At 43.3% G+C, this 26,581-nt stretch overlaps 1 protein-coding gene across 6 annotated transcripts in view; it reads left to right on the top strand.

Annotated features, from left to right (window-relative positions):
• Positions 1–26,581, top strand: part of TRIM2 (tripartite motif containing 2) — a 161,841-nt gene that overhangs the window by 58,923 nt on the left and 76,337 nt on the right. Inside the window, exon 1 of one of the 6 annotated variants that reach the window (XM_031464517.2) lies at positions 5,406–5,760. The exons of the other annotated variants lie outside the window; for them this stretch is intronic. The gene's annotated coding sequence lies outside the window, so the exon portion shown is untranslated. Of the gene's footprint in view, positions 1–5,405; positions 5,761–26,581 lie in introns of those variants that run through there. 6 annotated transcript variants of the gene reach the window in all.

The raw sequence follows: 26,581 nt of genomic DNA, 5'->3' as shown, positions 1-26,581 counted from the left end.
CCCTTAGAGATGCGATGCCCCAAATACTACTCTTAAGCTTCTCTCTGGGACCTGAGAACTTTATCTGTGAAGCATTCACCTTTTTTCACCATTTCACAAACTCACAGAAATTAATTCCCCCAAAGAATTCCCCTCTTCCAGTCATACACTGAATAGCATAGATTTGCCTTGTTACCCAATTTCATTCCCGAAGCCCCCAAAGGTGGGTCATTAAGAGAAAACTTTAAAATCAAGGATGGCATAGATGTAATTTTAGAATAAAAAATACAATTAAGGAAAGAAGGCCCATCATTCAGTTCCATTTAGCACGTGTTTATTATGCTCCAAGTGTTTGCAAATACTTGTCCTGGGCACTGAGGATGGTCTATAGGTTAAGTAGGACATTGATCTCATTCATAAGCTCTCACTATAGCAGCTCTGGCCCTGTAACAGGAGAGGGAGAAGTGCAGTGGGGGAGAGGGTGGAGAGGGGGTGGGCCCTGCACAGCACTGCAGGACGCTGGCTGGGACTGGATAGACGTGGGAAATGAATGGAAGACGGCTGGTAGTCCTGCTCAATTGTGTTAGTGGTGGCCATTGATACTTTCGGTCGGTAACCAGGAAATGTAACATGTGGGTGTCAAAGGGTTCAGAGCACAAGTTCCAACATTTGTCTGGGCGGTGGGTCCCCCCACATCACCAAGCAGTTCTCTGCGACACCAGCAGGGTGTCCTATGATTCAACTCAATTCTGACACTGATACCTGGAGATAGCATCGGACCCCACAGGTTAAGGGTTTGGTTTCACAAGACTGCACCTCCCCCACTCCTCCACTGTCCTTCCACCTGGTTCTGAGGCCAGTCACAAGTCCCGATGGTCACCTGTGCTTCTGACCAACCGCCTATAGATGGGAGGGTCTGACAACTCCCTCCTTGGGTTCCATTAATTTGCTAGAGAGGCTCACAGAACTCAGAGAAACATCTTACTTACTGGATTATTGGTTTATTATGAAAAGATATCACTCAGAAACAGACAGATGGAAGAGATGCACAGGGCAAGATATGGGAAAAGGGTGCAGAACATCCATGCCATCGGAGTGCACCACTCTCCTCAAATCTCTCCAGCTGTCCACAACCTGGAAGCTCTCCAAATTCCGTCCTTTTGAGTTTGTATGAAGGCTTCATTATATAGGCATGATGGATTAAATCACTGGCCATTAGTGACTGATTCAACCTTCAGCCCCACTCCTCCCCCCAGAGGTCAGGGTGTGGGACTGAATATTCCAACCCTGAAATCACAAGGATGGTTCTCCTGGCAACCAGTGCCTCATCCTTAGGTGTGGCCCAAAAGGTGCCTCATTAACATAACAAAAGATACCCTTATGGCTCTCACCTTAGGAACTTCCAAGGATTTTAGGAACTCTGTGCCAGAAAGGAAATGAAGACCAAATATGTATTTCTTATTATAAATCATGATATCACAGGGCGGGATTCCAATAGAATAGAAAGGCTTTAGGAAAAAACAAACCCAAAACCGAAGTTCTAAGGCAATCTTGGAGAGAAGATGTGATATGAGACAGGTTGTTACAGAAAGAAAAAATAGAATAAGATGGTATTTAACAGAATCCAGTGCACCTGCCAATGTTCTTAGCTACTGACAATGCTATTCTAGTTAGTTTGAGCATAAAAGGAATTTATTAAGGAATATTAAAACACCATCAGGAAAGTGAAAGAACAACCTACAGAATGAGAGAAAATATTCTCAAATCATATTCTGGTAAGGGACTTGTATCCAGAATGCAAAAATTAAACAATAAAAGATACATTTAAAAAGACCATTAAACTGGGCAAAGAATGATGAGTGCACAACAATGTGAATGAATGTACTTAATATCAGTGAATAGTACACATCAAAATGGCTAAAATGGGAAATTTTATGTTATGTGTTTTTCACCACTGTTTTTAAAATTTTTCTTTAGTAGGTAAAGATTTTAATAGATATTTTTCAAAGATACACAAATGGTCAATAAACACATGAAAAGATATTCAACATTATTAGTCACTAGGCACATGCCAATCAAACCCACAGTGAGATACTACTTTTCACCCACGAGGAAATTAGAACCCTAATACTTCGCTAGTGCTAGTGTAAAATGATGTAACTGCTTTGGAAACCAGCCTGGCAGATCCTCAAGTTTTTAAAGATAGAATTACCACATGACCCAGTAATTCTACTCGTAGATATCTAACTGAGAGGAACAAAAATATGTTCATACAAAAACTTGCACACAAATGTTTATAGCAGCATTACTCATACCAGCCAAAAAGTGAAAACCATCCTCGTGTCCAGCTGATGAACAGATAAACAAAATGTAGTTTGGCAATGTTATTTGGCAACAAAAGGAATCATGGACTGACACATGCCACAAAATAGATAAATCTTGAAAAAATTTTGCTCAGTGAAAGAAGCCAGACCCAAAAGGCCACATGGTGTATAATTCCATTTACATGAAATGTCCACAGTGAGGAAATCCACAGAGACACAAAGTAGATAAGTGGTTGCCGGAGGCTGGGATGGGGTGGGAAATGGGGGAGTGACCACTGGTGTGTATGAAGTTTCTTTTCAGGCTGATGAATTTGTTCTGGAATTAGACAGTGGTGATGGTTGCACAACCTTGTAAATATACTGAAAACCAGTGAATTGCACACTTTAAATGGATGAATTTTTATAGTATGTGAATTATCTCAACAAAGCATTGGTTTTTTGTTTTTTCGTTTTTTTCCTATTATTAAAGAATATTACCTGGCTCAGAGAATCTCTAAGAAATCCAGAGAATTAGGCTTGGCTGCTACCCCGCTGAGAACAATGCCTAAATTGTACCACGGAATGGCTCCAGGGTGAGCCGGAGTACAACTCCTCGGGGCACAGGCACCTGGGAACTTTGCTCTGCTGGCCCAGAGCCTCCATATGTTTCCACCAGCCTCTACCACCTCCCAGAAAACACCTTCTCTAGGGTCTGCTTTCCCATTTTGCTTTCATCCAGACTGAAGTCCAGTGTCTGTCCACCTGATTCCAGAGCCTGGGCCATCTTTTCGAGCCCTAAATCTAAAGAAGGCGGAGAAAGCCGGTTAGGCATGGAAGGCAAGTCCCCTCAGTGAGTTTACTGAACAATGATTTTAAAGTTGCAGAATATGGAGTTAAATGGGCCCTTTGAAGTTCATCTATTCTGACCATTTGGTCTAACGACTGTCACACTGCCAAAGGCCATGGCAATTTCTATCTTTATGTGCTTGACTTTGTAAGCATTTGGCAACGTGAATCACTCCACACTTAAACATTTCTCCCCCTTCCATGTTGGTGGGTCTCCTCCCTTTTCCCTTTCTAATCATTTTCCTCTGACTTTTCACCCAGAACTGTTCTCTTTGCCCACTGAAAACTGGGGTTTCCCCTCATCTCCATATTCAATCCTGCCCTTAATAACTTAATTCACACTGTGAATGTGATGGGTTGAATGGTGTCCCCCACAAAATCCATATGTCGAACTTCTAACAGCCAGAACCTCAGAATGTGACTTTATATAAACACAGGGTAATTTCTAAGCAGGAGACAGAAATAAGGGCAGATGTCATTGGTTACAATGCGATCATACTGGAGTGGGGTAAGCCTCTCACCCAGTATCACTGGTGTTCTTATAGAAAGGGAACACCTGGACACAGACGCTCATACCAGGAGAAGACCACGTTGATTGAAGTTATGCTGCCAGAAGCCAAGAAACTTCCAGAAGCTAGGAAAGAGTCCTGGAACAGATCTGAGGGCTCCCCTGGCACCCTCAGAGGGAACATGGCTCTGTGGACACCCTGATCTTGGAGATCCAGCCTCTAGCATTGTGAGCCAGCACATTTCTGTTGTGTAAGCCGCTCAGTTTGTGGTACTTTGTTATGGCAGCCCTAGCAAGTGTTGGGACTTTTCTTTAGTCCTGTATTTACCTTCTCCTTATCAGTGGACAATTGCCTGGTTTATATTTTTAGCTCATAACACTGAAAGTATCTACAGATCCACGTGGCTTGTCTTGCTTGCTGGGACATTTGCATCTGGATATTCCACAGAGACCATAAACTCAACCTGTCTAAACACAACTCATCACTTCTCTGGCTGGTTCTGCTTGCTCCTCCTCCTTCTCTTGTTGCTTCTGGTGAATGTCGCCCTCCATCCCCCGTGTTGCTCATGTCAGAAAAACCTGAGTGATAGCATACAGCTTTGCTTTCCTTTGTTACCAGGCATCAAATCCTCAAGGTTCCACCTCTCTCATATCTTCGGAGTCTTCCTTGTCCAACCCAGCCCCACCTTCACTCCCTTCCTAGGCTGTCTTCCTTCCAGATGCCTTCCACAACAATCTTTCTGAAACACAAACCTAATCAAGTCACTTATCTGCTTAAAATTCTTCAGGGAGACTCCAATCAAATCCCAGAGTCTGGCAGGTAAGATCTTTATGGTCTGCCTGCTTGCCACCCTGGATAACCCCATCTCCCACCTTTGCACTCATCACCTGCTTTCTGCAGCCACCCAGAAGCTCAGATCTCCCTCCTGCCTCTTTTCATTCTATCTCATGCCTGCTCAGTCTTCAAAATGCAAATGCAGCCACCTCTGGGAAGCCTTCCTTGATTTCCAGCATGATTTAAAACCTGCTTCTGTGTTCCTGTAACTCTCTAGACATAAACTTTATCGCAGCAATTTCGCCATGCCTTGAAATTGTCGGTCTCCACACCCTCCTTCCCTCTCCTCACCCTCCCCTTCCCTCCCTCCCTTCACCCCCCCCCCCCCCCCCCCCCCAGTAAGGCACTTGAGAGTAGAGACTTCAGGCCTTTTCCAAACTTCCTTTTCTTAGCCTAGTGCTCGGCACTTAGGAGGCACACAAATGTTTTTAGGTGGAAGGAAAGGGAGGCGGGGAGGAGAGGGGAGACTCCCTACCCCAACTTATTTCACAGGGTGAAAAATAAGACCATGAGAGGCAGCAATTTCTCCTCGTTTTCAGGGCCGATTGTGTCCTCTTTGACTCATTGTCAGAATTTACTTCAACGCAGATTTTTTCCCACTCTCATATTCAGGACTTGTGATTGCTTTTAGTAATGAACTGTTCTGTCCTGGAGGCTGGCTAGCCCCTTGCCGCGCTCTCAGCCGCGTCAAACTGAAGTCATTCCCCTGAAGGGACACAGTCTGTAGTGTGTTTACAGGCCGGGGGGTGGGGTGGGGGGATGCGTTTTCTGAAGCAGCCCTGAGAACCGCGTCCACCCTTTTTCTACGCCACCCCCCCCCCCCCGCCCCGTCACCTCCCCGGGCTGCGATTGGCGGTGCCCCCCCGGGGGGGGGGGCGGCCGCCGGAGCCTGCAGTCCGCGCGCGGGGAAAGCGGTGGGAAACGCGGCGCCAGCTTGCGTGTCGTCTGCCTGCTCTTTGTGCGGGGATTAGTCGCCGCGCCAGGTCCGGGAACGCGGCGGGCGCCGGGCGGCGTGTAATCCAGGATTTGCCGCGGCCGCGCGGTTTATGGAAAACAGATGTCTCAGCCCTGGGCCTGAGCACAGGATGGAAGTGACCGACCCGAGAGCCTTTGGGAAGCGAGGACACCGAGCTGAGGCCCTTCGGGATCCAGCTGGGAGGCGGCTTGCCTTCGGCCCGTGCGTTGTTGCCGCTTCAGCCTAGAGCCCGAAAGCGCCGGGCAGTGCCGCCACTTCACCCGCCGCGGGCCGTGCGCGCCTCTTCTGTCGCCGAGCGGGTCGCCGTTGCGCAGTAAGTCGGTCCTTGCTCGGCTCCGGCCCGGGCTGTGCGTGCGCAGTTGCGGCCGGTGGGCCGGACCCCGGTACTTGGTGCCCTCCCCCCGGGCCAGGCCCGCGTGGACCGAGGTGTGCGGACCGGCGGAGACGCCGCTTCTGGGTCCCCCGGGGGAGGGGGGACAGGCTGCCACCCCAAGTCCGCCCGGTCCCCGGGGGCGGGGACCCTCTGCCAGTCCCGAAATGTGTGCGCAAAGCCTCGGAAGCTTTCACGTCGTTTTGCACTGAGGGAAAAAGAAAAGAAGATATTCTGCAATCTGAAAGCAGTACATTTAATAATTGTTGAAAAGATGGGTCTTGCTCTCTTTATGGTTTGGTCGTTTGTTCCTCTACAGCCCACTACTGAAATCGACGTTCTTTTTAATTAGCTTCCCCTCTGCTTCTCTGCTTAGCTTCAAACTGCGATTCTGGCATCTTAGAGGAGGGAGATGTTGAGTTTTGAGGGTTTTCGGGGCTCTTTTTGATTGCTGTATGTATTCTGAAAATGTATGCCCCATGTTGAAAACTGCATGCTGCGGACAAATTAGGTGAGAGGCTGGGAATGGGGAGGAAGTTTTATCACGTGAAATGCCTGTCAGACCCAAAGCAAAGCGTTCTATGAATCCTAAATCGGTTCCCACCTGTAATCCAACCCCACAAGCAGCTGGTTTCTTCATCACCCCTTCACTCCTCCTAGAATTCACCAGCCTTAATTTATGAAACAGAGACAGCTTTAGATTCAAATGCTTTTTAAGTGGTTAATTTCAAAGCACCTAGAGTCCCAGACATCTATAGAGTAGGTGAGCCCCTAGGGCGGGAGGGGTTCCTGTGACCCTATGCACACCGAAGCCTTTTTTTCATGAGTTTCTAGCCGATTTTCCTCTAAAAATGGAGAGTAACTTTCCCATCAATGATTTGGGAATCTAGTTATGGGCTTGTTGCACGGCTACGTGTATTTCCGGGTTCCTTTACTACGAGGTGGAAGGGAGATTGTGCTTGGTTCACTGCCTCCCTGCTAGACTGACCTCTAGTCTCAGATTTCCACAGGGTTTCACCCTTGGGAGACTTGATACTGGACCTGATACCTGCCTTTCCGTTGAAAGAAACAAAAGAGCAGGAATGACTCAGAGCCCCTTGGCTACCACAACCTTAACCAAAGATGCAAATTGTTTGATTGGATTCTTTATGACGCACATTACTTTGTTTCCTTCCTCTTCAAATTTAGGTACATCTAGCAAAGAAGCATCAGTTTAAAACACCAGCAAAAGCTCTACCTCCCTCCTCCCTTAGAGTAAACACCGATTTGGTTGAGTCCGGCATGGGCACCTACAATAATGAGATGTCTTCGTGGTGAGATCATTCAGTCATATTCTGGACCAGGTACAGGAGGGGTAGCCCCAGGCTTCCTTACTCACTCCTATGTTTGAACATTCTTTTCCCTGTACCCTCCCTTTTCTTTCTACCATTTTCTATACTCTTATTTAGCTCCTTACTATGACTATCTTGGATCATGGAATCTAGGCTGTTATTACCTTTCAGTGTCAAGTTTGTTTAGATGACAGTGTCCCCTTGCCAGTATTCGTTTTTTAAAAAAATGAATTTTTACTTTTTTTAATGAAGGTGCTGGGCATTGAACCCAGGACCTTGTGCATGCTAAGCATGTGCTCTGCCACTGAGCTATTCCCTCTCCCCCTCTTAGCAGTATTCTTAGAACATTTTCCTGAATCTAGCCTTTATTTTCCTGGAAAACTCTTTGTGTATGAAATCCTCCACTGGAAATTCCATTGCATCTTTCAAAAGTAAATGTGGCACCTACATCTTGAATTATTTTTCTGGCATCTTTATTTTAATGTTGACTTGCATGGTTTCCTGATCGTCTGGTCAGCTTGTTTTTTCTACTTCCTTTTGAAACATAAGTGGAAAGAACTGCTCACACTAGACACTGAATATAAATGGGTTATGGAGTCTCCCTGAGAATTAACATACACTCGGATCTTTTCTTTGGTCTGCGCTTGGGTTGACTTCTGGCCTTGGAATTTCTGTCCACTGCTTACTCTAGAAAGAAGCTGGATATTTGTCTTGGGGCTTGGGAATGATCTGTTTATTTGGCCTTTTCTGAGCAGCAGTAACTCACCACCTCTCCAGCTTTTGTGTTGAGAATTTGGCCTGTCAACAGAGATAACCCAATCTGGTAATACAGCAATGCCCTTGAAAAACATCATCTTGAAATCCTGAACTCTGGGAAGATAACATTATCAGGACTTTCTCCTTCTCTCCTTCTTACTCCATGAAAAATGACACTGCTTGGTTTACGCCAAATCTATCTTGTATTATAAATTCCCAGCAAACAATTTTAGCTTGATTTGTTTGTTTTGTCTTTTCTTGGGTGGGGGGATAATTAAGTTTTATTTATTTAATTGGAGGTACTAGGGATTGAACCCAGGACCTCTTGCATGCTAAGCACGTGCTCTACCACCGAGCTATACCCTCCCTCTAGCTTGATTATACAGGATCTAAAGGCTTGTGCTGGCAGGTGCTGGTAAGGTTTTTTTTTCTTTCCCGGTGTCTTAAGTCTTTCACCTCCTTGGTCAGGTTTATTCCTAGATATTTTGAGATGCTTTTGATGCTGCTGCTAATGATGCCGATAAATACAATGATGGTTTTCCTTTTGGGTTTCATGAAAAAATGCATTCCAGGGTATCTTTCTGAGGGGCCCCTCTGAGACTGTTATAAAAACCTTGAGTCAAGGCTGAAGTACTGTCATACTGTGTCACCAGCATTATTTCTTGGGCTCTTATGTGTTAGACCTTAAGACTGACCAGCCAGTTGGCAAGTCTGAAAATGTCCTTGCAAGTTATCTGTGAGTTTAGTTTATTTTCTCTGAACGAGAATGGTAGGTCTTTGATATGACTAGTATTTGCTCTGAGTTAGAAGAATTGGTAGGTGCAAACTTTGAAATAGACAGGTAGAGGAGAAATGAAGGAGAAATAGGTCTAGACACTGAGCCAACTGTTCACTGGTCACTCAGCTTTTTTTTTTTTTGAGAGTTGAGTGGAAATTCAACCTCAGAAACTGAGCCCTTGTTGGCAGATATTTTGTCTTATGAAAACTCATTCCTTCCCATGTAAAACTATTATTTTATTATTTTTACATATCCTGCCTTTGAGTCTCATCTTAATCCTTGAACAGAAATCGCCTCTCCCTAAAATTTCCAATACATTCTTCTTTTTCATAATAACATACTGGATGTGTAGATGAAATTTATTTAGACAGAAAGGCTGGCCAGGAAGATTAGGATGTGTCCTTGAGTCAAACAAAAACACTGTGTCTGTCAACATCTTTATTAATTTATGACAGTTTAGAAAGTTCTCAAATAGAGGCTGTGGGACTGGTTCCCTCCCACCCTAACAGCAGTAAAATGAATCAACATGCAGACTTCTGGAACCAAAGCCATTTGTACAAATATGCTGGAGGCGATTGGAGTTACAGGAGCTGATTAGCCTTTTAAATCACCATCTCCTTATTGTTAATGTTTTTCAGGTTTCAGAATGTCTGCTGTTTGAGGACTGTGTTTTTGCGTGTAAATGTAGCCACCGACTTAATCCAAAATATCAAGAGAGACATGAAGTCTTGCTAACCTGTTTAGCTTCCGTTAGCATCAGGACTCACCTTTTAGGACCCTCATTGCTGACTTTCAGGGATGATGATTTTGAGGATTAAGAGGCAAACAAAATGGGAAGGCTCTCAGATTAACACTCTTGAAAAGAGAGATCTGACATAAGACCAAAAATGTGAAAGATTAGACACCGTTTCATTTTAGATGGTTCTGTCCAATCAGGTAGAAGAAAGGAAAGCTGTTTCAAGCCCAGTCTCCCAGCCAGCAGGATTTATTGAACAGATATTATGTTTCAAGCCCCCTGCTTTATGATCTGAAAAATACAAGAGTATAAAAGGCAGAACATAAGCCCTGAAGGAATTTTCAAGCCTTGGTTGGCATCTTAAGACATTCACAAGCATCCTTCTCCCACCTGTTCACTGATTGCCTCACCTGGGAAGCCAGGTCTAGGGCTGTGGTAGGACCCTCTCCTGTAGTTCAGCTCAGATTCCTGAGGGAGTCAAGATGGCCCCTTGACCTGAGAGTTGATTCTTTTGGCAGTGAAAGGTGTGTTCCTGGCTCTTCAGCACCACCTGGACAAAGTGACACTTGCTACCAACCCCAAAACTCCTTTTCACTGTATGGTTCTATATATACTGAAATCCTATAATTCTCTTTCTTTCTTTCTCTCTTTCTCTCTTTTTTTTTAGTGGGGCTGTAATTGGGTTTACTTATTTGATTTTAGAGGAGGTACTGGGGATTGAACCCAGGACCTTGTGTATGCTAACCATATGCTCTACCACTTGAGCTATAGCCTCCCCCTGAAATCCTATAATATTTCTTCCCCAGCCACCGAGCAGTTCAACAGTGACCAGACTAGCACCAAAATGACCCATCCTGGGGGCATTGCTGGAGGGTAATATCTGTCCTTCACATTCGCCTTAATTAAGAGGACAAGATCAGGTCTCTTTAATCATGAAAATAACCTCTCAGACTAAACAAAGACAGAACTGTCTCTTGCTGACCACATGCAATTTATTTAAATTAGTGTTAGCCATTCGACAGTGGTGTCAAAGCTATATTATAAATCTGCCCTAAAGAATGAGTTTTCTGAGCCTTTGCTTAGAGATAAAAAAGGCATTAGCCACACTGAAGGGGATTTACATCTAGTTAGCTTGCCTGGACTGCCAGGCACAATGGGAGGGTCCACGGCCATCTTTCTAGCTGGGAAGCCTGTCTTAGTTATCATTCTGCTGGGAGTGAAAATAGTGAACTGGAAGCACAAGATGGGGAAGGGAAAGGGCCAGAAACTGCAGGACTCAAAAGAAGTGGGGCTTGGGGTCGGTTCTGTAGTTCAAGGTTAAGGGCGCGGTTTGCTTTAGCCGCAGGCAGTGTTGGCTACAGCTCAGCGTGCAGTCATCTCCACGGTGTTGGTGCTGGTGGAGTGAAACGTCTCATTGTAGGTCTGGGACAGCTGGTTCCCCTGTATTGTTCAGCATATGTCTAGGGCTCCCTCTGCTTCCCTCGTATAATGGATTCTGCTAATAATTGCCAGATGAGCCAAAGAAGGAAATTATAAAAGTTAACCCCTTATGAAACTTAAGCACATGTCCCGGATAGCCCCTTCTTTTAGCGTGAGCAATCAGGAGTCACCCACAGAAAGTGAATAAAAAGGTGCTCGAATGGGCTGAATGTTTGCAGCTTGATCGCTGCAGAAAAGAAATGGCAAAAATTAGGTGTCTTTCTCATCTTAATCTTAGCCAGTAATGAAGCCACTGATCAAAACCAAACTTAAATAGTTACAGAACGTGGTCTCCAGATGTCTGGTACCATTAAGAAGAAGTCTTTTTTCTTTTTTTTTATAACAGAACTTTCCATTTTAGAGAATCAACGCCTGCCAGTACTGTTGTGCCACAGACTCTTTACAACAAATGAGCCTCAGATGACAAATGCATTCTTCTGCCCCAGGTCACACAGAAGTCACACAGTGACTTGTTGTACAATAAAGTGATGTGATGGGGTGCTGTTTGCTTAGAGGAAGGATGGGCAGAGGTTAACTGCAGTCTTCTTGCTGTTTTTCCTTATTTTCAGCCATCAAGTAGCACTTACCCTTTGAGTGTCCTCCATCCCCTTCCTCCCCAAACTCTCAATCCAGAAACCAGAAGTACAAAGTAATTGATGCCTGAAGGCTAAAACCCACTCAAGCTGCCAAACCACCCACCAAAACAACATGAAAAGATCGGGGAGCCTGAAACAGGAAGGGGTGGGGGGAGGTGTTCTGTGCAAAGTCCTCCTTTTTCCTGTGACATTTACTGTAATGTCTCTGCTTCAGCTACAGACCCTGCAGAAGAAGGTATGTTTTATTCATTTTTAAAACAGTATCATGGAAAGAAAAAAAATTGGATTTCCTCTATAAGGCTTTTTTGGGGTGGAGGAGGTAATTAGGTTTATTTATTTTTAGAGGAGGTACTGGAGATTGAATCTAGGACCTCATGCATGCTAAGCATGTGCTCTACCACTTGAGCCACACCACCCCCCCACAAAAGCTGAGTTTTTAATAAACATCTGTTACAGATCGAATTCATACTACTTTCTAATAAAGCCTTTACATATCAAGAATAGGAAATAATTAAGAAGTGGCTTTGAATAGTTAAAAGCAGTTTCTGTAATGGGAGATAGCCAGATTTGGGGAGTTATAAAATTATGAATTCCATCTGCATGGGAGCTGGTTTTCATTTGTAATGCAGTACAAAATATTCTTGGCATGTTTGGGGCTTATTCCACACAGGATGCTCCACACTAGAACTAAATCTAAATAGAACTAAGTAGATTTCTTTTCTTAGATGTTGTCCCCAAATCATTTCCTTTTCATCAAGTTCCTTGGATAAATGCACTCACCGAAGTCTGCCAGGTCTTTCTACAAGTCCTCTAGTCTTCAGTCTGCATTATTCAGCTGTTCAGCGAGGATCTGTTGATGGGTGGTCAGTGGGGACTGGAGTTCACCAGCAGACCAGAGGGTGGGAGTCACACTCAGACCTCCTGCTTGTCTCCTACATCTGTTTTCCAGGCTGTAGAGACCCAAGCCTGCTACCAAGCTTGTAATGCTCGCTGCACGACAGGCCAGTAAATTGAAGGACGAGTTGCTGGGGCAAGAAATAGTGACTTTATTCAGAAAGCCAGAAGACCGAGAAAATGGTAGACTAGTGTCACGAAGCACCACCTTGCCTGAGTTGGAATTCAGGCTTCTTTTATACTAAAAGGGGAGGGAGCAAAGTCAAACATTTCCTGGTTCCAGTCAGCCTCCGCAGGGGGTGTGTTAATTTCTTCCTGCCTACAGTCATTCACAGGTGGGCCTGGTCAGGATGTTTCCTATGAGCTAAACAAAGGTATTTTTGCTTAACGCTCATTAGCTGGGAGGCAGGATTCCCAGAGATGGGCCATTATGTATAATGTAAACTTAGAGGCAACATCCTTTTAGTGATTAACTCATAGCAAAAGCAATACAATGGAAAGGTTAAAGTAAAAGAAACAGACCCAATATGGAGTCACATTTGTTCTTCCCTATTACAGGCCCAGCTTTCTGAATTTTACACATAAAACCTGCTATAATACTTATGTTTTTAACATGAATGCTGCATTTGGCATCCACAACTTAAGGACCATCACTTAATTCATTCAGAATCATTGGCTAGCATTTAAAGTTTGTGAAACAAATTCCAAAGATGAAGTAAAAGAAAAAAGTTAATTTAATTCCTGTAAAGAAGAAACATTTAAATTAAGAAAAACAACAAGTCTAAATTCATATGGCTGGGGAAAGTTTGGTGGTTTCCGGATATGAATACTTACCAAACACATTGACTCTACACCACTAACGCTCATCTTCATTGGAAATTGGAGTGAGAGGTTGGTTCATCTTTGATTCAATAGGCTCATGGGATGAATCATACTGTGAGTCTAAATCAACAGAAGTTGACTTGCTTTTTGTATTTCAGTCATATTTAGCAATTCTTGGTTAGCTTTCAGTCTTAAAACCAGGAGGATTAAATTACCAAATAAATACAACGCAAAACATTCAGCTCTCGGCTTAGGGATAATATATTACCTGGTGGATTTATTGCACCAGAACTGATGCTGTCAGGGACTGTCAGTCATTTCTTCTGAGAGCTGGGGATGCCTGCCTTAAGGTAAATTGAGGTGACTGCATGCTATCTGTCTTTTATTTATGAAGCTGACCCTGTTCACTCACTGGGTGTGCTTTGTGGTTTTCTCCATATTTCTTCCCACTCTATTAGTCGTGAAATTTATTGGCCCCTGTGGCATGAGTCGTGTAGAACCAGCTCACTTGATTCAAGCCCATAATTTCCTGAGCAAGGCAGCTAACTGGGCTCTGAGATGATCATAATGCTCTAACATTGGAGCGAATCTTTACCTTTTAAAAATCACTTTCACATTGAATTATTCCATTTATCTTTATGGTGGTGCTGAGAAGTAACATTTCAGAGGTGAGGAAACAAGTCTAGTGACTTCCAGGAAAGGAAGAGTTAGGACTCACACTTCAGATGTCCTTCTCACTAAGCCGAATGCTCAGTAATATTTGATTGGCTATTATATGATAAAAATAATACAAGAATCACGGGCAGCTCTGGATGAAAGGATTTTTTTTTTTTAATTTTGGGGGGATGGGGTAATTAGATTTATTTATTTATTTATTTATTATTAATTTTTAATGGAGTTCCTGGGGATTGAACCCAGGACCTCATGCATGCTAAAGCACACCTCTACCACTGAGCTGTACCCCCCCTCTGATCCCAAAAAGTATTTTATTGAGGAAATAAATTTAGGAAGGTGCCTGGAAAAGTGGTTTCCAATAGAGACTTAAAATTTAACTCTAGACAGAAGAACATCACTCAAGACACCACTAGAGAAGTATGTGAACAAGATGTGATCGGATGTCAGTTTATATGACACAGACAATAGTACATGACAGTTCAGAGAAGACAGAAAACAATAGGCTGGAAAATCAGGGACAGTATAAATGAGGAAGAGGGGCTGATGTTAGAGCTTAAAGAATGTGCAAGATTAAGATGGAAGTGGGAAGTGGGTAGGGCATGACAGGCTGCTGAGGACCTCCCAAGCAAAGGCAGAGAGCCATATTCCAGATGAGGGGACAGCTCTGATTGTAGGAGGGACTGACTAGGAGGTCTAAGTAGGGAATTCGTGGGAACTAAGGTCAACTAGGGAGGATGGGGCCGAATCAAAGATCTTTAGTGCCAAACAGAGAAACGTGGACTGTTGTTTTGGTGCCGCAAGGTGTGTGGCCGGAGCTGGTTCTTTCTCAGGGTTGTGGTGGCCTCAGGCATTCCTTGGCTTGTAGAGGGTGTTCTTGCGTCTTCACATCGTCTTCCTTCTCTGTGTCCAAATCTTTCTTTTTTTAAAATAAGGATGCCAGTCGTATTGCATGAGGGTCCACCCTGATGATTTTTCACTTGATTACCTCTGTGAAGACCTGTTTCTAAATAAGGTCACATTCTAATGTACTGGGGGACTTCAACACATCTCTTTTTGTTGGGGGGGGGGACACAATTCAACCCATTATAAGAGTTATTGAAGAGTCCTGAGCTGCAGGGTAAGAGAGGGAAATGTTATTTTAATGAAGATAGACAACAGAATGCAGGAGACATGAGGGAACGGGGGAGCTATAGGCTGGGAGAGGAGGATGAAGAAAAAGATAAGGTCTATAGACATTTCAGAGGTGTAGTTGAAAAGATTTCAGTAGTAGTGACAATAATACTTCTTAAGTCTAGAACATGACCATTCACAGAGCATTTCCTCTGTGCTACCTCCTTTGGTCTTGATGACTGTGTCTGGTGTCTCCAGGTTTCTGGCCTGGTAGAAGGACCAGTGTTGAAGTCACCCACACCAGTCAGGGCAGCTGGCCAAGGCAGCTACATGTGCTCCATTTGAGGTGGTGACAGAGCCGAGTGGAGGTGGCCACTGGGTCACTGGAACCCTGAACTGGCTGCCCTCTCTCTAGACAGATTTTGGAGTTAAATGCATCGAAGCAGTCCTTGAATCCAGAGAGTGGGTGAGATCCCCGAGGGAGCGAATATAGGAAGAGAAAGCAGTAGGCTTGGAATCTGGGCAAATTCCCAGAGTCAGAGGATTGCTCATGAGTCAAAGCAGCTTTTAAAGAGGCGGAGGAGAAGCAGTGAAGTTCTGAAGAAAAAGTTTCTAGTAGAAGTTTCAGTGCCAGGAGCTATGGAAGGTGGGAAGGGAACAGGAGGGGAACTGGCAGGGGGTCACCTGGGGGAAGACTTGGGTTTTAGCTATGATGAAGAGCATGGAAGGAGAAAGTGTCAGGGAAAGGAAGACAGGAAAGACGGTGATGACCACAGGGTGGCAGGATGAAGAAAAGGATCGGGGGCTTTTATTTTGAAGTCATGTTTGGTTTTTTTTGGGGGGGGGAGTCATTTTTTTTAAGGTAACAGTTTACAAATAGTAAAAGTCACCCTTTCTAGTGTTCAAGTCTGTGAGTTCTGACAGAGTGTGGTTGGGTAACCACCACCACTACTGAGACAGTGAACAGTTGCATCTCCCCAATATTCTCTCCTGCAGATGAACTTTTTGAGAGGAAACCAGGGTTTCCTTAAAGTCGGAAGGGAAGGAAGCTAAGTTAAAGCAGAAAATGATGGTGCTACAAATGACCTTCTTTACAAAACAGAAACAGATTCACAGACACAGAAAACAAACTTATGGTTACCAGAAGGGTAGGGTATGGAAAGGGATAAGTTGGGAGTTTGAGATTTGCAGATACTGACTACTATATATAAAATAGATAAACAGCAAGGACCTACTGTGTAGCACAGGGAACTGTGTTCAGTATCTTGTAATAACCTATAATGGAAAAGAATATGAAAAGGAATATATATATATATAAAACTGAGTCACTATCTATACACCAGGAATTAACACAACATTGTAAACTGACTATACTTCGATTTTAAAAAGTTATTTAAAAAAAATAAAGGTGCTGAAGAAGAAGAAAGGCTGTCGGGAGAGTATAGCTCAGTGGTAGAGGGCATGCTTAGCGTGCATGAGGTCCTGATTCAATCCCCAGGACTTCCATTAAATCAATCAATCTAATTACCTCCTCCCACCCCCCAACTCCTCCAAAAAAAGAAGGGTTAACTGAGGGAGTGAGACCTGGCGGTGATCAAGAGGCAGACCGGCTACACAGAAGGGGTTAATCTAGTGGAGAAAAAAAAAATCTCCCCTCTTCCTGTGAAGTAGAAGGGAGGAAGAATGCATACATTCAGGGTCTAGGATGTCTGTTGGGAGTGGAATCCTGAAGTCCTGTCAGCAGAACCATTTCCTGCTGAGCGAGATGCTAAAAGTCCTATTCCATAATTTCCGCCTCAGAGGTATTATTTCCTATTGCAATTACTGTTTGCAGGAATCACATCAAAGTGAAGGACGGGCAGAGGGCTGGTTTTCTTTGGGCTGTTTGCCCACATTCTTCTGCCGTGGAATACTGGAGCAGTTTGAGAGCGAACCACTTCACAGGTCTCCAAAGTTAAGGGCATCTGCTTCTTTTCCAGTGGAAAAACCTGGGAGCGAAAAAGGCTTCAATCCCCATCAGTGTATGTGACAGCCAGTGAATGACACACGGCTGACAAGCTTACTTCCACAGACACATCCTCGGGGCATGATTTGGCAGATGAGATTCACTTCTCATCATGTTATACTGTTGGCTTAAAATCACCCTGCAGTGACGTGCCCTCCCGTGGTCTGTGATGTCACTGACATCCCTCCTCCCCTTTGCCGTCTCACTGCAGCCAACCTGATTCAGGTGAGGGAGGTGGGAGGACGTTGAACAGCAATCCTCAAACCATGGGTTTCACAAGCAGGTTGTGAATCCAGTCATGGGCTGCAACCAACCTATTTAAAAAAATGAAATAGAACAGAAGACAGCAGGGAGCTAAGTGTGATCTCACGCGACTTGTGTTTCAGTGAAACATGTGCCTGGACTGGACCACAACATATAATGTGTTTCTGCATGCCTCATGGTCACAAAGGTTTGGGAAGTTCAGGGGTACAAGTATCTGGATCCTTTACTAATAGTGTGGCCCTTGGCAGGTTACTGAATGTCCCTGTGGCTTAGTTGGAGCTGTAGTCTGGAAAATGGGATAATACCGGTATCTATTTCATATGGTTGTTGAAAGGATTAAAGAGGAAATGCCTGAAAAGCATTTTGCACTTTGCCTGGTTCATAGTCAGTGCTTATTATGATTTCTTCTCCCGCCTAGATTTAGAGCCCAGACCTTTCTTCTGCGACTGGAACTGTGAACTCCCCAGTCTGCTTGACATCTCGTGGTTGGTCCACAACCTCTCCAGCTCAGTCTGTCCAGATTCTAACTTAACTCATCACCCCCTTCTCTTCCCAGTCTTCGCCTCTCCTGGTGCGCCATCCCACCCCTCAAGCACACAGACCCCTCTGCTGCTCTGCCAGAATCCACTTCTCTGTGAGAGGTGCTATCACTCACCTCTCACTTGGGCTGTCTGAGCAGCATCGTACTAATTCCTCCAGGAGCCGACTTCTGAGCCTGGGTCACCACCATCACCCACTGGCTTAGTGAGATTCTGCCCGAAGTCATGCTCCGTTCACCACACCTCAGCTTGCCTAGATCCATCCCCTCCAGCCTTTCACGTCTGTGAGTCTTCAATGGCTCTCACGATTTCCAGGTTCAAGTCCACCCCCTTCAGCCTACAAGGCAAGGTCCATCATGGCCTGGCCTCTGACTACCTTCCCCTTGTACTTCGTACTCTGGTGATTCCAAACTGCTTGTTGGTGGACACACATGCCTTCCAGTTTCCACTGCCCTGAATGCTCGTTCCACCGTTCTGTTGTATGTATGGCTAACTCTGACTTGTCCTTCAGGGCTCAACATTGATTTTCGAGTGAGAAAGACTTAGCTTTGAATCCCCTCATCAATAGTCAATAGCTGTGTGAGTCTGAGGAGCAAATTTCTGAAGCACTTGATGTCATTTTGTGCATCTGTGAAATAGGAATAGCAAGATCTACCTCAGAGAGTTGTGAGAATTACATGAATGGCTGTGTGTAAAGACCAGTGCCTGGCAGGTACCAAGGACTTAATGAATAAGTGGCTGTGATTGTTTTATTTATCATCATTATTTTTCATTTAAAAAAAAAAAGGTTCAGTTCATCTCCTTGTGGACCAGAGCTTCTCACAGACCTGAATGAGTCAGGTGGTCAAAGATTAATGAATTTGCACCGGCTGTTCCTTCTGTCCAGTTACCCTTCCCACTCTTCTTCCCTTGACTCACCTCTCCCTCTCCATTAAGATTCATTCAACCGAAGGGTCACCTCCTCAGGGACCTCCCCATCCCCCTGGACCCCCAGGGCACCCTGTGCTCACCTCCATCAGCATTCTTGCTGCCCAAACTGTTATGCCTTCTTTCCCCCAGACTCTTAAGTCTCCTGGGGGCCCTATGCCTTATTCACCGCTGTATCCCAAGCTCCCTCAGTGCATTCAGATGCCTGACAATATAGAACGTGATCGATAAATGTATCCTTGATGAACACATGGATGGGTGGGCGCACTGTTGTAATTCCTTCCTCCCTGTGGTGCCTGCCTTCTCCCTTTCAGGAAATTCTTTCTGTTAATTGCAATCAGATTAGTTCTCTTAGAGTCTGTCACTCACCTGTGCTTCTCACACGGCTCTGGTCGCTGCACTGTGCTAACATCGGCGATTAGGACCTTCCACAAGGTGGCTTCTATTTAGCGTTCCAGACTTCTCTCCTTTTCTCCACCTTATCCTTTATGCCACGGAAAACCACGCTGTTTCACTCCCTGGGTGCTTATCCCCTCTGGCTCTTTCTGCTTCCAAGTACTTAACACCTTACCCACCTACTTTTCAGCCATGCCTCTTTACGTGTCCCCATCCTACAAACCCATGAAGCCCTCTTAAATGCTACTGTGCGACAATTCCAGAACCTTTTCTGATCTATTTTTTAAGCTTTATTTATTTATTTTAAGCTCCTTTATTGTGGTATAATTTCTGTACAGTAAACTGCACATATTTCAGATGTACAATTTGATGAATTTTGATAGATGTATACACCTATGAAACCACCACCATAATCAAGATAGCTAACATTTCCATCACTCCCCGTGAGGTGCAAATTTCGAACTGATTTATCCCTTCCCACCCCCTTTACCCCCTGGTAAACATAAGTCTGTTCTCTATGTTTACGAGTCTGTTTCTGTTTTGTAGGTAAGTTCATTTGTGTCCTTTTTTTTAGATTCCACATATAAGTGATATCATATGGTATTTTTCTTTCTCTTTCTGGCTTACTTCACTTAGAATGATGATCTCCAGGTCCATCCATGTTGCTGCAAATGGCATTATTTTATTCTTTTTCATGGCTGGGTAGTATTCCATTGTATATATATACACACCACAATTTCTTTATCCATTCATCTGTCAATGGACGTTTGTGTTGTTTTCATGTCTTGGCTATTGTAAATAGTGTTGCTGTGAACATTGGGGTGCATGTGTCTTTCTGAATTATATTTTTCTCTGGATATATGCCCAGGAGTGGGATTGCTGGATCATATGATAACTCTATTTTTAGTTTTTTAAGGAACCTCTGTACTGTCCTCCATAGTGGCTGCACTAATTTGTATTCCTACCAACAGTGTAGGAGTGTTCCCTTTTCTCCATACCCTCTCTTCTTTTGAATGATGGCTGTTCTGACTGGTGTGAGGTGATACCTCACTGTAGTTTTGATGTGCATGTCTCTAACAATTACTGATCCATTTTTGAATAAACAAAAGTAAGTTTCTCCCTCTGCACCCTCTACAATCTGCTATGGTCTTCTCTCCTGGAGAAGACTGTCCTCAATCCAGCAACTTATTTACATACTTGTTTTGGTTTTTTTTGTTTTTCATTCTTTTTTATTGGGTTTGCAATCTTGGGAGGTTTTTTAAAAGCAAAAATGAGAAAATTCTTTCTTTACTCTCATCTTACATTTTTTTAGGTGTCCCAGACTACTACTGATTTATAGCAGAAATGGAGTGATCAGTGCTCAGTGACCAGTCTACACACACACACACACACACAAGCACACATACTCCTATCCATTATTATTCTGTTATTCTAAAGAAACACACACTTATTATGAAATATAAATTTCCTATAATCACATAGGCATAACATATTAGTTCCTTTCATTAAAAAAATTAATGTAAAATATATCTCTATATTATATACCTTACTGGAATAATTTAGAAGAATACGAGGGACATTATTAAAATTATATGTCCTATATTATAGTATATAATACATAATGGTATTATCTAGTATATAATATATTCTTATGAATTATTGCAGTAGCAAGGCATATGAAAATATATAATATACATATAGCACATATTATATATTAATGGAGATATACATCTACATTATTAAATGTATTATATATTTATACATGTAATGAAATACATATAATATATAAAAATTACTCCATTTCTAGAATAATTAAAACAATATGAGAAACTTATAAGTTCAAACTTTAGAAACTTTATTATAGTTTTCTGCTTGGTATTAAAAGTAAGCAGATTCAGAAACATTAATTTCATTTCTTACTGTGAAATCAAAGAATCACATAAGTTAATATTATAATGAATGTTAGGCTTTTTAAAAATTGTCAACAGGTTCTTTTTTTTAGTGGTACAATTCCTGTACAGTAAACTACACATATTTCAGATGTACAATTTGATGAATTTTGATTGATGTATACGCCAATGAAACCACCACCACAATCAAGATGGCTAGCATTTCCTTCACTCCCCAAGAGGTGCAATTTTTGAATTCCTAATTTATTCCTTTCCAACCCCTCTACCCCATGGTATATGTATTTGTTTTTGATGGCAAGTTTTTTGAGTCCAAGAATTGTGTCTCAAACTTCTGTGTAAACTTTCCAACATCTAGGACATCATGTTGCTTGTCGTTTCTCATCGGCGTTTGAGAAAACAACCAGAACTGACAATCAGCTAGATCGAGCTCTCCTTTCTGCCTCCTGCTTTATCTCTGGGGGCATGGGGTAGGAGAGATCAGAGTTTAACTCTTGCCCTTTGATTCTTAAATATAATTCATTTAACTTTACATTAGCACCATGTTACAACCACATTGTACCAGGTATTCAATAAGCATGTTTGATGAATTAATGATTGATTAGTGGTGTGGTTTCTTTTAGAATTAATACACTTTCAAGTCTGTTGTTTCTGGTTCTTAGTTATTTAGAAATGTGCATACTAATAAAACAAGAGGCAAAGTATATGGAATGTGTAGATGTGAATCCACACACACATTGGTGGGTGGTGATTGCATATATATATATATATATATATATATATATATATATATATACGTGCATATACTCTACACCATCAAGTAAAAAACAGGAGGATTAGGACAGTCAGTGAATGAGCTTACAAACGTGAAAACGTAACGATAGTTCTTTTTCAAAGCCTAGAATTTATTTAGTAGTTTGTTCTCCAACTCAATCCCTCTGTGATCTACTGCTTCCCCGGTCGTGCAAAGCTTTGGGGTGTGTGATGGGTGATCTGCCGTGGTGGGGGTGGCAGCGTGACCTCCAGAGCTGGTCCTGGGTCCAGCTGGTCTAAAGCTCTGTTTCTTTGAAATTGAACCCCTTTCTCCAAGCAAAAGAGTCAGGCAGCTGAGCCTTCTTATCTGTTTGTCCTTCTGCCTCTCTTTCCATCCCACTCCTGAGTAACCGTGAGCCTTCAGATGGTGGTGGCCCTCGCTTTTGTGTGCCTGAGTCAACCGTCCAAGCAAGACTCATGAACAAGTTGACAAAGCAAGTTTGCCAGTTCTCAACTGTTGATGTGTTTTGGCCAGGTTTAACTTCCAAAATTATTAAGGCATGCTGTGTGGCATAACACAGTTCATAATTTATATCCAAGCAAATTCCATGGAGGTAAAGGTAATGAGTTGGCTATTGTGAAATCTCACATTGGTCCTTACTGATGGGAGACATGTGGAATATACTGGCGATAACCAGAAAATGACTTCTATGTACTTTTGGTGTTGTTCCTGGGAGACCACAAAATCAGAACAATAATAGATGGTTTCTCTAGGCATCAAAACACCAGCAGCATCCGAACAGTGGAATTATTTTCAAAGCACTGTTTTCATCTAGTTTTTAAAATCATGCCAATGTAATCGTTGAAGAGCATTTGCTCTAAGGAACACTGTGAGTGGGGATGCTGTGATCCACCGGCTTCAAAGGATGAGTGGGTGGTGTGGCAACAATAAAATCCACTGAATACTGGGTAAACTGGATTGTGGTGGATTGCTCCTCCAACGTCAAGGCAGCCTCACTGTTCATGCCAAGTTGTGTGGCTCTTGGTCATTTCCATGTTTTGGTAGGTATTAGCTATGCTAAATGTTAAATTTCAGTGATACATATAACACATGTTACTTGCTAAAGCACCATTTTTTCTTTCTGTTGCTATAGTGGATTTTTTTTGTTTGTTTTTATTTTTATTTTTAAAGCACCGTTTTCAGTTACTGCTTTTTCAGAGTTAAGATAACTAAGCTCCAGAAATATTATTAATCCAAAATAGATCCCATAGGTCTCTAAACATTTTGAATAAATATCTTCTCTTATTTCTAATATGATTATTTATAATTTTTTAATTGACATATAGTCGGTTTACAATGTTGTGTCAATTTCTGGTGTACAGCAGAATTCTTAAGTCATACGTGAATATACATATATTCATTTTCATATTCTTAAGACGATTCTTTAATCTCTGTTTTATTCAAACCAATAATTCCTATCTTACGAATTTGTCCTTGAGAATAAAATGGTACATTTAACACAGAATCTGGTACATAGTACAGGCTAAATAAATGTGAGTTCCCTTGCCCTTCATACGCCATGAATCAAAATACGTACAAGGGAAAAGTAACAGTCACAGAGTAAATGACTGATACTTACTGAGCACTTACATAATACTTCTAGACCCTGCTGTATCAGGGATAAAAAGATGGGTAAGGCAGGGCCAGAAGGTCGCTCTCTAGCAGGAGAGGCAGACATTTAAACCCACAGTTGTTGCTGAGAGTGCTAAGTACAGCAACAGAAGTCCATCCAGGGAGGGCGGGTTACGTTGCCTGGGTGAAAGGGCTGTCAGGAGAGTTTTCAGAATAGAGGTGTTGCATCAGCTGACTCTCTAGCAAGAGAAGAAAAGGATTGGATTCCAGGCCGGGGGAAAACGTGTACCAAGGCACCAAAGGCAGAGGGAGGGGAAAGACTCGGGATTCCCTGGAGGCTTGGAATGAGTGCATTTAAAAGTCCTTTCTAGAAGAATAGGAAAACGAATATATGTATGTCTATGCATCACTGGGACGTTGTGTTCTACACCAGAAATTGACAGATTGTAACTGATGGTACTTTAAATAAATAAATAAAAATAAAAATCCTTTCTAGAAGATTCGTTGGAGGGCAAGCCTGTAGCAATTCCAGCCCTAGTTACAAGCATTGGAGCTGCTGGGCTTAAATGTCCCATGGTTGCTCATGGGATTTTCGTGTCTCAGTAACTTGAAGTGGTTTGTATGTTCTCATCACTGCAGGGAGGACCAGGAGATGGGGTCACAGGGGCAGAAGAGGTCCAGACCCTCCTGTATAAACACCTAAGGGCTCCTGTAATGGATTGATTGCTTGATCCCCGCCAGAGTTGAAGCCGTAACCTCCAGCATGATGGTACTCATTAGTAGATGGGGCCTTTGGGAAGTAATTGGGGTAGATGAGGTCATGGAGGGTGGTGATTAGTGCTCAGTCTCCAGGTTAGGAAATAACTCTGGCTTTGTGTTTTATTTTGTTTTGTGTTATTGAAGTATAGTCTGCTACAATGTGTCAGTCGCTGGTGTACAGCATAATGTCCCAGTCATGCATATATACACATGTATTCATTCTCATTTCTTTTTTATTAGAGCTTATTACAAGATACTGAATATAGTTCCCTACGTTATACAGAAGAAATTTATTTTTTCTGTTTTTATACATAGTAGTTAACATTTGCAAGTCTCAAACTTCCAAATTTATTCCTTCCCACCATCTTTCCCCCGGTAGCCATGAGATTATTTACTATGTCTGCAAGTCTGTTTTTGTTTTATAGGTAAGTTCATTAGTGTCTTCTTTTTTCTTTTCTTTTCTTTTCTTTTCTACATTCCACATATAAGTGATATCGTATCTTTCTGGCTTACTTCACTTAGAATGACGATCTCCAGGTCCATCCATGTTGCTGCAAATGGCATTATTTTATTCTTCCTTATGACTGAGTCGTTTTCCCGTAACAAGTACTTCTGAAGGCATTTTACATGAGAACCTGGCCAGTAAGACTGTGTTCTCCTAGGAGTGCTGGTCCAGCCCTGGGAACGTCCAGGCAGACTGATGATCAGTCAGTCTTCATCATGGGCTATTGTAGGCCACGTGCCAAGATTGCATGTGCGCTAGGACATCACTGGGGCAGGATCCTGTCCTTGTGGAGTTTACAGCTTGGTGGGGAAGGCAGCTCTAACCAAGCAAGCAAATAGATACGTCATTACAAACTGTCACAATTGTGGTAAAGGATTCCAACAGGGTAAAGTGCTAAAAAACAAAGAGGGGACACCACTTACAATGGGAGGGAAGAGGAGGTCACGACAAGGAGGCACCATCTGGGCAGAGAGCCAAGGGTGCAGGGGCAGCCTTGCACCTGGGGGTCGGGGGCTGGGAGCAGGGGTGCTGGGAGAGCCCTGACTGTTCAAACAAAAAGAAAAATCGAGATAAAATCTGTTCTTTTCATGAATCGGCTTATGGGCAAGTCTAAATTAAGTCTGGGTTCTTCCATTTTCATTTCTGGGGGCAAACAAACATGTGTTAATAGCTTTTTAAAAATAGAATGGAAATCCTACCAAGGCCCTTCAGGGAAGGGCCGGAACTCACTGGTCATCTGAGGCCAACAACACGCTCTTCGGAGTAAATCTAGCTAAAAAGGCTTCATATGCCATCTGTACAACGGCTAATGATTTAACTTCCACACTTCTGTTTTTATGTTAGTGCCAGATTTTTATTGACAAGGTCAGAATCTGAAGATTCATAACTTCTTAACTATGCAGGGTTGGTAAATACACTCTGTTTGTTATGTCTTGGTTTTTTTTTTCCCCCCCTTTCTATTCCCAGGAGCCTGTCTTCTCTGTGAATCCCCCTCTAACAGGATGTCCTGGTTTATTTTTTCCCTGCCCTTTGCCGAGTGGATGGCCAGGGTTTTAACCTTTTAGTATCCTCACCCTTTGTGGTGGGTTCCTGTTTCTCTGCTATCTTGGGAACTCCTGCTGTTTGACTGCAGGGTTTGCATATTCATAAACTCTAAACCTTTAATTCCTCGGGCAGACCTGCCATGGTATGAGAGCTGTTTGTTATTCCTCAATACAGTTTTCTATTTTCACTTGGTGAGAAATACACCTATGCTTGTATTTCTAGTCGTTTCTGTTGTGGAACAGTCTCCAGAGAACTACGTAGTCATAATGAAACCCGGGCAGCCTGCAAAGACGGCTCCCCAGGTCTGCCTGTGCAAGTGAGGCCTGAGTCTGTACTAGGCTTTGCCACTTGGAGTTGCATGGCCTCGGGGGAGTCACGTCACCTCCGCAGACCCGTTTCTTTGTGTGTACTATGGTGATGGACTGGATGTGGGCACAGAGCTCCAGGTGTTCTGAAGAGATGCATGGGGTGGGGGCAGCCAAGAGAGAGGTGAGCATGTTGGCAAGGCCCTCAGGACCAGGACTGGTTCTTTAAACAAAGTATCTTGTGGCTTTAAAACCATGGGGACTGTATCATTGCTCTGGTCCTTTCCAAATTTAAATACCTCTGGTTCTATGAAAGGATGAGAGTCTTGTGCCTTCTTGCTTCCAGTCACTGGTGGAGAGGCTCCAGGGCAAGAAGAGAAATAGAATAGAATTCAGGCCAGGAGCTGGGGTGGTGAACTGAGCCCCCACTGGGACTAGAACGTGATGGAGTCTAATCCCTTGATACAGGCCCTTTGGTCTGAGCCTGGGGATCCGAAAATCCCTACGATGGAGGGGTGGCTTATATCCCCTTAGAGAGTACCAGTGCCAC

Source organism: Camelus dromedarius, chromosome 1 (genome assembly GCF_036321535.1).
Source record: "Camelus dromedarius isolate mCamDro1 chromosome 1, mCamDro1.pat, whole genome shotgun sequence".
NCBI lineage: Eukaryota > Metazoa > Chordata > Mammalia > Artiodactyla > Camelidae > Camelus > Camelus dromedarius.
The sequence above is the reverse complement of the archived record's forward strand: the minus strand, read 5'-3'. Positions and strand labels throughout refer to the sequence as shown.